Raw genomic sequence first — 10,588 nt, 5'->3', positions numbered from 1 at the left:
AACTTTGCAATGTTTTGTGGAACGGAGTTGCTGATAAATCTTAAAAGAGGTAAAAGAAAATAGAAAAAATAAAACGTATAGTTGGAAATTTTTTTTCTTATTGGAAAAATGTCATTAGGAAGGCAGGACTAATCTATTACATCATCGAATAGTCATAATTTCTAAAATTCTTGGGAATTACATTGTAAGAGACTTCAAAGTAATTTCTGTAAAAACATGCCAACGCTGGGGGAGTTTTCCATCCTCACATGTGTACGTAAAAACTTACCCAGATACACTTGAGCGACATAAAACAGTGAAGGAAAGAATAAAATCGGCATTTTATCAGATTAGCCCCTCCACTGAAATGAGGGCAGTAAGATAACTAATAGCTCTGATGAAAGACTAACTGTCAATTTGTGGGTGATGTGCACAGAGAATGTCAAAATCGGTCTTAATTAGTGAGACATTCTTGGGTTTGTCAGTGTGGAAGAGACAGCTGTGGCCGATTTACATCAGGTTATAAACACCTGTTTGCTGAACACACCCATGCAATGGGTCCCGGAACCAAGTTGATACCCATGCAATGGGTCCCGGGACCAAGGGTGGAGCCAGGGACACAAATGGAAACTCTGACAGGGTTGCAGCACAATGTGAGGAGGAAGAGCCAAGGCTCGACATGCACAGTGTCACGTCCAGGTAGTGCCCGGAGCAGAACATGACTTAGAGATCAAAATGCTAAGTGCCTAATGACGTTTAATTGTAGGGTGGTTATGAAAATTCACGGTGGTTTGCAAAAGCAGAGATACGACTGCTGAAGCTTCAAAATATCAACAGGATCTTTTCACAACATCCCGCACCCTGACCCCGAGTCATCAGCTGTTTTGATGGCAGAAATTAATTGGCAACACCACCTGGGACACGATAGTCATGCCTATATCGCATTTACAACGGATTTTCCCAAGGTTCCCACTTAAAAACACTCTGTGCTCTAGTAATTATTCCTGTCAACATAAAAACACCAGAGCAGCAGAAATGGCGTCTTGATGGCATGCTCCCATTGATTTGTCTTGGGAACTTTTATTTCGTGGAACTTTGTAAATATGGCAAGTCATTGCATGATAATACCGTCAGGGACTTCTACCCAGGAAACTTTGGACAGGTGTCCTCGACTGTTATCTGGGAAGCAATGAGTGCTTTGCTTCTCTATGTGTCCATTTTTTATGTCTTATGCCTTTTCAAGGAAATGGAAGATGGGATTTGAAAGACATCTCTCAGGTAGAATAAGCAGATCTTGAAAACTTATTAAAAGTGTTTGTTTTAGGAGAGAGAAGAATCTGGGTTGACAGCAAAGCTCTCATATTTGGTATCTTGGGTGTATGATGATGGTATTTTTAGCCAGGCTTGAGAATACAAAAGTTAAAATGAATTTTTGATAAGGAGTGGAGAGAAAGTCCCATGTGGACATGAAAAGTGAGAGCCTGAGGCTATCAGGGCACGTATGTGGCTGAAGGGACCCATGCAGATTCAGTGTGGAGATCCAGGGAGAACACGAATTAAGGACCAAGACAGCTGTGCTGTTACTGCTCATGTCAACAGTAGCTCAATCGTGGTGGATGTAATCCCCTGGGGAAAGAAATGCCCAAGACTGAGGGGGACTACGCGCCATCGTCCAGAAACCATGGGGTCAGGCACTGGCAAGAGAGCCAAAAGAGAAAGGAAAAAAGTGTAGTATGAAAGGGATCGAAGAAAGGCTTGCGCCACGTAAGTAGGAGGCTAAGATTCAAGAAGAGGAAATGTGCTTGCGGAAGGCTGAGAAGCCCAGCCAGTGTGAGATACTGGGGAGGAAGAGCACACACCAGCCCAATCTTTCACACTCTGTAACATGGCGGCCATTGCACTCCTCCTTGGCTCCTATCAACTCTAAGGTTCTCTGGATAAACACGACTCCTAATCTGTCCTGTTAAATGTAGAGCAATCGTGGGATTAGATGAATGCTTTTTCCTCCCAAAGTATAGATAATAGGCAACTTGACTATTGCCTTAATATGAAAGAAAACCCCTTAATATGAAAGAAAACCCATGTGAATTTTAGACTTGGTGGGGGATTAGTAGAAATTTTGTAGTGGCTGTGGTAGGCAGAATAATGGCCCCTCCAGATATCCACACCCTAATCCTTGGACCCTGTGAGGGTACTACCTTGCATGGCAAAGGGACTTTGCGGGTATGATTAAGGTTAAGGACCTTGAGGTGGGAAGGTCATTCTGGATTATCCAGTGGGCCCAAGGTAGTTGCAGGATTCCTTAAGATCTGAGAAACTTCTCCATTGGCAGAGAACCAGGGAGATGGCAGGGTGAGAGGGGCCTGGCTTGCCAACACGCAGCTGCTCTGAAGATGGGTTTGGGGCTGTGAGCCAAGGAAGGGGGTGGCCTTGAGACACCGGAAAAGGCAAGCAAGCAGATGCCCCCCCAGAGCCTCCAGAAGGACCGCAGTCCTGCTCACACCTTGACTTGAGCCCAGGGAGACTCATTTTGAATGTCTGATCTCCAGAATAGTAACGAAATATGTTTGTATTGTTTAACAAATTACCAAGTCGATGGTAATTTGTTACAACACAATAGTAAATTAGTAAGTGGCTTTTTAAACACACAGTGTGGTGACATTTGTGTTCTTAGTTCATATTTGAATACATATGTGAAGGAACTGTATGTTTTTAAGCATAGAAGGACCTGCTTAATCACACACAACTATTTATATACAATAAAAAAAAAAATGTGGTCTCAGAGGTGGAAAAAAAAAGAAACCATTGCTAAATAAGAGGAATTCTTATTCTTTTTTCAAACAGACCTAACACTTTGCTCCCAAGGAGTGAAGAACAAAACCTGCCCTGCTTTGGGCCACCTGGGTCACACTCCGATCATGTGACGCTGAGAATATTCCGGTTCCTGAGCTAAAAATAAGTTGATGACACTGTGTTCCGTTAACGAGTACATGATCTTATCAGAGGACTCCGGGCTTTGATCTGGAGTTCATTCGCTTAAAATCTTCATAATTAGTCTTCCTTGGGAACTCTGCACTGCCTTTCTCCGTCCTTATTTGTTTCCTATTGAACGATCAGTAAGTACCATTTATTATTGCACATATGGTTGTTGTTTCTCAAAAAGAAACATTTTTTCCCCCTCTAAAGTCTTAAATGTAGTCATTCTTGTTCCTGTCTTATTTAAAACATTAACAATTCCCATCACTGTCAGAAAGAACTAGACCAGATTGTTTTCTTCACTGGGGTCAGACCAGTACTCTCTTTTCCAGACAGCTCCAACTTGCAAATGGGTTATGTCCCATAGTTCACGTTCAAGTCTGTTGTTTGGAATTTGGAACAGATTTCTCCAGACAAACAAGGTAATAAAAGATGATTTGGTCCCTGGGCCGCTTTTTGTGGTGTATTTGAATGGTCCCAATCGAAGTGCTAGGATCTGGGAACAGAGGCCATTCCCTGCAGAAGAGAGAAACAGGTGACTTCAGACGTCCAGACTCCAGAACTGTGGTATATAACTTTCTCTTGTCTATAAGGCACCCAGTCTGTGATATTTTGCGATAGCAGGCCAAACAGACTCAGACACCAACGTTCCAAGGACTTCTGTTGGATGGGATGTGTGTGGTCTCCGTAGTCTTTTTGTCAGCAAGCCTATGTGTTTATTGGGGGACAGCCTGGCCAAATGCCTGCCAGTTACACTATCTCTCGCTGAGTGTCCCCAGACTTCTGACCATGTGCTCACCTAATCATAGACTGCTAGGTTTTATACTACGTGGCTCTGTCAACTTGGCCACAGCTGACTGGGCCGAGGATGGACACCTGCCTCAAATGGGCCCTTGGTAGACTGGCTTAGAAGTACGAGAGAGCAGCCTCACAGAGGATTCACACTTGGGCTGCACCTATGTGCTGCTCTTCCTAGGACAGCCCAAATGTGCATCTTCTACCCCTAAATTAGTGTTGAGTGTCCTTTTCATACCCAGAGGTGTTCCGGTTCAGACGGTGGTCACCCTACCTACACTGCTGGGCATTTGGCTGAATTGTGAGGTTCATAAGGTTTGAAGGGCAGCACAGGGAGGGATGCTGGGGCAAGTGTGGAAAAGCTGCAGAGCCAAGTCTAGTGGGGACCCTCAAATATCCTCTTCTAAGGGATGGCCTCAAGCTAGATGAGTCTGCTCATTGATTCAACCAGTATCTGTTGATTCCATCACACTTGGCAGACACTGCCAAAATCAGAGGACCCTGCAGGGACTGGCTAGGTGTGGTCTGATGGCCAAGCAAGTAGCTGACCCACGCATGTGACTGGTGCCCTGGGAGCAGAAGCCATGTATTTTCAGGCAGCATGGAAGAGGGGTCCTTCCCCCAGACTTGTGGTATCAGGAAAGGCTTTCCAGGAGACAACATACACAATGAGCCCAGGAAGGAGAGGTGAGAGCAAAGCATGGGGCATAGGGGCAAGTGCCAGGCCGGAGGGGGTGAGCATGGCAAATGTGAAGGATGTGAGTGATGACCTGATCTGAGTGGTACCCACCAGGGGCACCAAGAGTGGGGTCCCTGGACCAGCAGCCCAAGCATCCTGGGCACATGTGAGAAGTGCACATTCTCATCCTTCCCCGGACTTCCCGAGTCAGAAACTCAGGAGCCAGGGCCCATTACCTGTGTTTCGGCAAGGATCCCGGGGACTCGGATGCCTGCTCGAGTGGGAGCACCCCTGCTGCAGCCTCCCATAGCCAATGCTGCTCCCACTGGAGCCACTTCTTTGGGGAACCCGAGGACCTCTGTGGTAGGTGCCTTCATAGGACACCCCTCTGCACAAGGTTCTTGCTCCCTGCGAAGTCCGACTCCCAGGCACTCCTGTCATGCTTCCCGACTCTGGAGCCTCCAGTGCATGACACTCATGGCTTCGGATTTGAGAACCTCCAATTTTTCTACCCTCTCTGAGACATCCCCTGGACTACAGTTGGCTGGATGACAGTGAAAATTCATCTTTACAGGCTTATAGCCTTAGCGGAAGGAGAGGGAGGGAAATGTGGTTCCATTTGGTCTGTACTACTGTCTCTTCCATGATGCTGACTCCTTGGCACTGAGACTGCTCTGGGTGGAGATAATCCACAGGATAGAGCAAGCCTGCGTCCCGTGGTGGAGGCACCGACGCTGGGATCACACTGCCTGGCTTCCAATCCCGACGTCAGTGCTTACTTGCCGCGCAGTTAAGGATGGGGCACTCAACCTCCTTCTGCTTCAGTTCCCTTCTCTATAAAATGGAGATGGTCTTTCCTACCATGTGGGATTATTGTGCATAATAAATGGATCCATAAATGTGAAGCCCTCGACACAGGGCCAGGTGTGGAATACAGCGTCCAGGAGTACTGGCGGTTGCTTTCAGCTCTGTGGTGTCTCTCCATATCAGAGGGTTATTGCCTCTTCCTCGAAGCACTGTCCCTGTGAGGCTCATAACATAAAAACACTGAGATTGTCTGCCTTTTCCTGACTTCTCGAGTGAAGACCTCCCCAGATCACTGAGATTGATCAGCAGCTCTGAGGACAGTTGCTGATGAGCTCATTTGCTCGAATACATAACGGCTGTCAGTGACTTGGCCCTCCCTGGCACATAGTGCTTATTTATTAAGGTCATGCCCCATTCCTTGGCTGCCCCTTTGATCAGTTTTTGACAAAAAGTCAAATAACTTTAGAAAAAGCTGCATGAAGGATTACAGGTTCTTCCCAGCCAGACCTCCCACAACTTCTACATAGAAAGTTGGTCAGTGGAATATGCAGCGTTTCCCAAACTTCTCTAATCTCCAAGCATTTTTTGTTCCATGGGGCCGCACCTCAGAAACACGGCTTTCGCGGGCGCAGGTGCTGGAGCAGGAAGCTGTGTGGGGAGGGGCTGCCCCCGTCATGCGAGTAACCATTCGTGGTCCTGAACCATCGCTTTGGGCTAGCACGGGGCTGGCTCCTAGAAATCCAGGAGAAGCTTCTGTAGACTCTTCCAAGGATTCTGCACACAGGAGGGTAAAGATAGTGCTGGGAGACAATGGAAGGATGAGGGAATGAGAAATAGCCAAGCCTACTGGAGAAGCAGATCCCTGAGAGGCTGGCAGGAAAAGAGAAATAAAGGGAGCCTTTTTGCAGTTGTTTTAGAACTTGTTACTGAGAAGGTCATCCCCATGCCCCACGACCAAAACTTAGAAGGATAAAAGGAGAGTCAGAAACTAATGCACCAGGTGGTTTAGGCAGAACAGGTGCTAGGTGGACAGATAACCTTGCCCGTGCTGTTGGTGTCCCTGAGTTAGGACAAAGTGCTCATGGCTTTTGTTAGTATTTTTTAACGTTAGGAAAAATTTGCAATTTAATGTAGGTTGAAGCATTTTTCCTTGTTGTAAAAGGTAAATAATGTTTTTCAAGCAGTGGGTAATTGTGAGAGGATGTGTCCCACCTCACCTCTCCTGGGCTTCAGACCAGGGACACCCTGCAACAATGTGGATGGGCCTCATCCAATCAGTTGAAGGCCTTAAGAGCAAAAAATGAGGTTTCCCCAGAAGAAGAAATTCTTTTTTTTTTTAAATGTGGAACGCTTCATGAATTTGCATGTCATCCTCAGTTTGGGGTGTATCATTCCAATTTTAGTATGTGCTGCCAAAGCAAGCACCCAGAAGAAGAAATTCTGCCACAAGACTACAGCATTAATCCCTGCCTGAGTTTCCAGCCTGCTGGCCTGTCCTTTGAATTTCAGATTTGCCAGCCCCTACAACCAAGTCAGAAAATTCCTTAAAATCTATAAATAAATCTATTATCTATCTATCTATCTATCTATCTATCTATCTATCTATCTATCTAATCTATCATCTATCACCTATCTATCATCTATCATCTATCTATTTATATCTGTCATCTATCTATCTAATATCTATCTACCTATCATCTATCTATCTAATCTATCTATCATCTATCTTTCTATCTCCTACTGGCTCTGTTTTTCTGGAGAATCGAACTGACACAATTATGGGCAAGGGTCAGCAGCCCCATGACACCTCAAGTCTGCTGCAAGCACAAGGGCTTGGGGATGTCCTCTAATATCGGCACTAAAGCAGGTCTCCTATTTCCTGCTCAAATCTTTGCTATCAACCAGCCGATTCCCTTGCTCAGAGAAACTACTCTAACTCCATGGCTACTCACTATTTTATAAGTTTCAGAGAATAAAATGCTGCTGGGATCTTAACCACTCCTGACTCTAAATTCAAGTCCATCATTGCAAGAGAAAAATGGCCTGGATCTGCAGAAGGGGCAAGTATCATGGTTCATAAGTTGAACACATCCCTTCCGTGGCCAGTCGCCGTGACCCAGGGTCTAGCCGTCCAGTGCAGCTGCAAGGAGCGCTTGCCTCCATGGTGGCCGCTCCTCTGTGGTCAGTCCCCTGTTGAGGTTCCCACTTGGAGATCAGATCACCGATTTATCCATCCTTGAGCCGAGGTGAGCGGCCCTGCTGATGCGGAGCGAGCTCACTCCACCCCGTTTTGGTGAGACGGTGGTCTCCCCGCTAAGTCAGGGTTTTAATCTGAAGTCGGCCCCGTCACAACAGCGCCTTGAAGAGATATTTCCCGTCAGCCTGCCATGCAGAGGGTGTTGTGCTGGGCCCTGCAGAAGACGCCCCATCAATCAGGCACACGGAGCTCTCACACAGTTCTCGTCCTGGTAGACACTGGAGCAAAGCGCTTCCGGTGCCAAGATGAAGCAGGCGTCCTTGCAGCTGAACTGAGTCAGAGCGTAGGCTCTGGAAGATCTGGTCGTCACAGTGAGGCTTGAAAAGTCATGTTTTGTTCGTTTGATATCTTGGAAATCACAGTGATACAAATGAGATTGTTTATGATATTTATGACTGCCTTGGGGAACGTGTGAGTTGAGTCGTGGATCATTAAAACGTATTTGTCACGTGTGGCCAGCACGAGCGCCTCTATCAGTCAGAAGCTGCTTGAGAGCGTGGCCACTTGGGTCAAGTTGACAGTTCTGTGAATCAGGCAGGGTCCAGCTTGTTGTCTCCTAAGCAGAGCCTCCAGGACCGGCGTGGAGCTGTGACTGGCTGCCTCTCATACTTTCAACCTATGTGCTGCAAGAGCTTCTCGGCGTTCGAGCTCGCTCTGTTAGACCGCGAGTTCTTGCCTTGTTTGAAGATTTCCTTGTTTGGCGGGGTGGGCAGGGCTCACTTGGTTAGGGAGGAGAAGCTGTGTTCTTCCTTTTTTAAAATTTTGTGGAGACCATGATATATGATATTGCTCAAAAATATTCCTAGGTAGATACACATACTTTGAAAGAAATCTAGAGATGATGTTTCTACTCAAGTGTTTTTCTGGGGGGTATGTGCTGTATGTTTGGTATGATAGGTCAGTATGGGGTGATGGGGGGGGGCACAAGTGGAGGTTCCTTAATTACTAAGTGAGTGGTATCTTTCTCCAAGTGTGAGTTTCTCGAAGCCAAGATTTTAATCAAATGTGTAGAATAGGATTCATTATTCTTCCTTCTATATGGCTCTTCTTATTGGCAAATACCTTCCGGCTGGTCTTTGTGTATATGTGTACATTGTGGTTGGAGGAAGTTGGCCAAGTGATGTCTAGAATCTGTATAATCATTTAAAATATCAAGTTCTCTGTCTGTGTGTCCTTGGTCAAAAGGAAGACCAGCCCCTGACGGCTGACCCATTCTGACGCTGACCTCAGCTCGCCTGTGACCGGGCAGCCCCCAGGCCACCAGCCACACGCGAGGAAGGCGGGCTCGTTCCCGAACGATTTCCAGCTGGCCCCGACCTCCCTCTCCGCAGGACGGACGCCTGACATTCGAAGACTCAGTCCTGGAACCATAAGACTGTTCCTAGCCCACAATAGATGACCAGTGATTGTCCCTCGCCTCGGGTAGGTCTTGTGAAATCACAAATGCTTATCCGTCATTGACGCCCGAGTGAGGGTCACTGTCGGACTTTTCCTTTCAACAAACAGAGAAGTCAAAGCGCCTGCTTCTGTGGAATTCAGGGTAGTCCCCGGGCGGGCAGATTCGGGGCTGCGAGGGGATCCGATGCCTCTGGAGGAGTAGCAGTGAAGGAAGGAGGTGTGCGCGAGATGAGGCGAGAGATCTGGGGAAAATCCAGCAATGCTCCGTGTCCCCGCCGAGTCGTCAGCCTCGCGGGCCACTAGCATGCTCCCAGGAAGCTCGCCCTACGGTTCCCCTTCCTCTGGCTTTTCGTGACCTTCTCCATGACCTTCTCCCAGGGCATCTCCTGCAGCTCTAGGGCGGCAGGGGCTGGGAGGGAGGTTAGCTCCGTGGGGGAGACAGGTCTTCCGGGCTTCTCCTTCCATCGGTGCAGCTGCAGACTGGTTTCGAGCATTTCTTGTGCTTCACTTTACGGTGCCACAAATAAAATGTATCCCGCATTGGTGTAGACAGATTCCGGAGTCATTCATGGATTCCTAGAAAGTAGCGGGCCGCCTGTGCATGCAATGAAGCCAAGTAAATGCAAAGGTAATGCAGACGGGCTCACCGGAGATGTTGCAGGACAGCCTTGGGCATAGAGCCTGGGGACGGGGCGGGGACCGGCCGGGACAGCTTCGGTTCTCCGGCTCGGCTTGAGGGGCTCTGCACCCCATGGTTACTGTATTGGAGTGCAGATCCTTGGGCAGCATGCGGCATATGTGAGCACAGTGTCTCAATCATGAAATCAGCCTCTCCTCGGGACGGCGGAGGTCGTGAATTCTTGCTGCAACGCTCCTTTCAGAGCAGGGCGGGCTGTGACCCCATCAGGACACTCACAGAGTGTCCTTGGAGCACGGGTCAGAGTTCCGATTTTGTTTTCGCTCTCTCCCTTGGGCGCAGAGACCCGGAGAAACCAGCTGTGGTGTCTGATGTGAGTGACAAATACGTTGCGTCTTCAATAACCCACATCACAGGAGCATCACTCAGCTCGGGAGGCAGGCGAGCAGTCCCCTGGGCATAATTAGACGTGCGGTGGCGGTCTGAATTTGGAACTTAGTGTGGTCTCAAACGTCACCCACTCCCAACATCACGGTAACCTGTGACGTGATGGAGGAACCGCCCTGTGTTTTAGGAGGTACCCGGTCCGAATGTCCCACTGAAATGGCAGCAGTCTAGCTAAGAATTTTAAGGGAAACCGTCTTTGGTTAGATTTCATCTGACACGAACAGTTCTGTTTGGTGGGTAAAGTCAGTTATTATTTATTCATTAATTTATTCACTTATTTATGTTGACGTATCGCTGACATGCAGTGTTATATTTATTTCAGGGGCACGACACAGGGATTCAAGAGTTGCACACAGGAAGCTACGCTCCCTGCTGTGCGTGTGGTCACCATCTGTCACCAGCATCACCTGCTGTCACTGTCCATCCTGTGACTCTTTATAACTGGGAGTTTGTGCCTCTCAATCCCCTTCACCTACGTCGACCCTCCCCTCCGGAGACCTGTTCCCCTGTTTGTGTTTTAGGTTTCACATGTAAGTGAAATCTTTAAATAAGCAAAATGCTAAATGAAACTGATGTTTGCTTGTGAGTTAAGTCCTCTCTTGGAAAGTTTTCC

At 47.7% G+C, this 10,588-nt stretch overlaps 1 long non-coding RNA gene across 6 annotated transcripts in view; it reads left to right on the top strand.

The window, feature by feature from the left end:
- Positions 1 to 2,963: 2,963 nt before the first annotated feature.
- LOC145720710 (uncharacterized) overlaps positions 2,964 to 10,588 on the top strand; it is a 13,177-nt gene continuing 5,552 nt past the window's right edge. Inside the window, exons 1-6 of one of the 6 annotated variants that reach the window (XR_014143912.1) lie at positions 2,964 to 3,095; positions 3,288 to 3,377; positions 6,640 to 6,767; positions 8,679 to 8,915; positions 10,103 to 10,208; positions 10,298 to 10,555. This is a non-coding gene — a long non-coding RNA (uncharacterized LOC145720710). Of the gene's footprint in view, positions 3,096 to 3,287; positions 3,378 to 6,639; positions 6,768 to 8,678; positions 8,916 to 9,870; positions 10,209 to 10,297; positions 10,556 to 10,588 lie in introns of those variants that run through there. The other 5 variants (XR_014143911.1, XR_014143910.1, XR_014143913.1 and 2 more) reach the window with 5 other exon arrangements.

Source organism: Leptonychotes weddellii, chromosome 3 (genome assembly GCF_054177405.1).
Source record: "Leptonychotes weddellii isolate Sample4059 chromosome 3, ASM5417740v2, whole genome shotgun sequence".
Taxonomy (NCBI): domain Eukaryota; kingdom Metazoa; phylum Chordata; class Mammalia; order Carnivora; family Phocidae; genus Leptonychotes; species Leptonychotes weddellii.
This window is presented reverse-complemented; position numbering and strand designations above follow the sequence as displayed.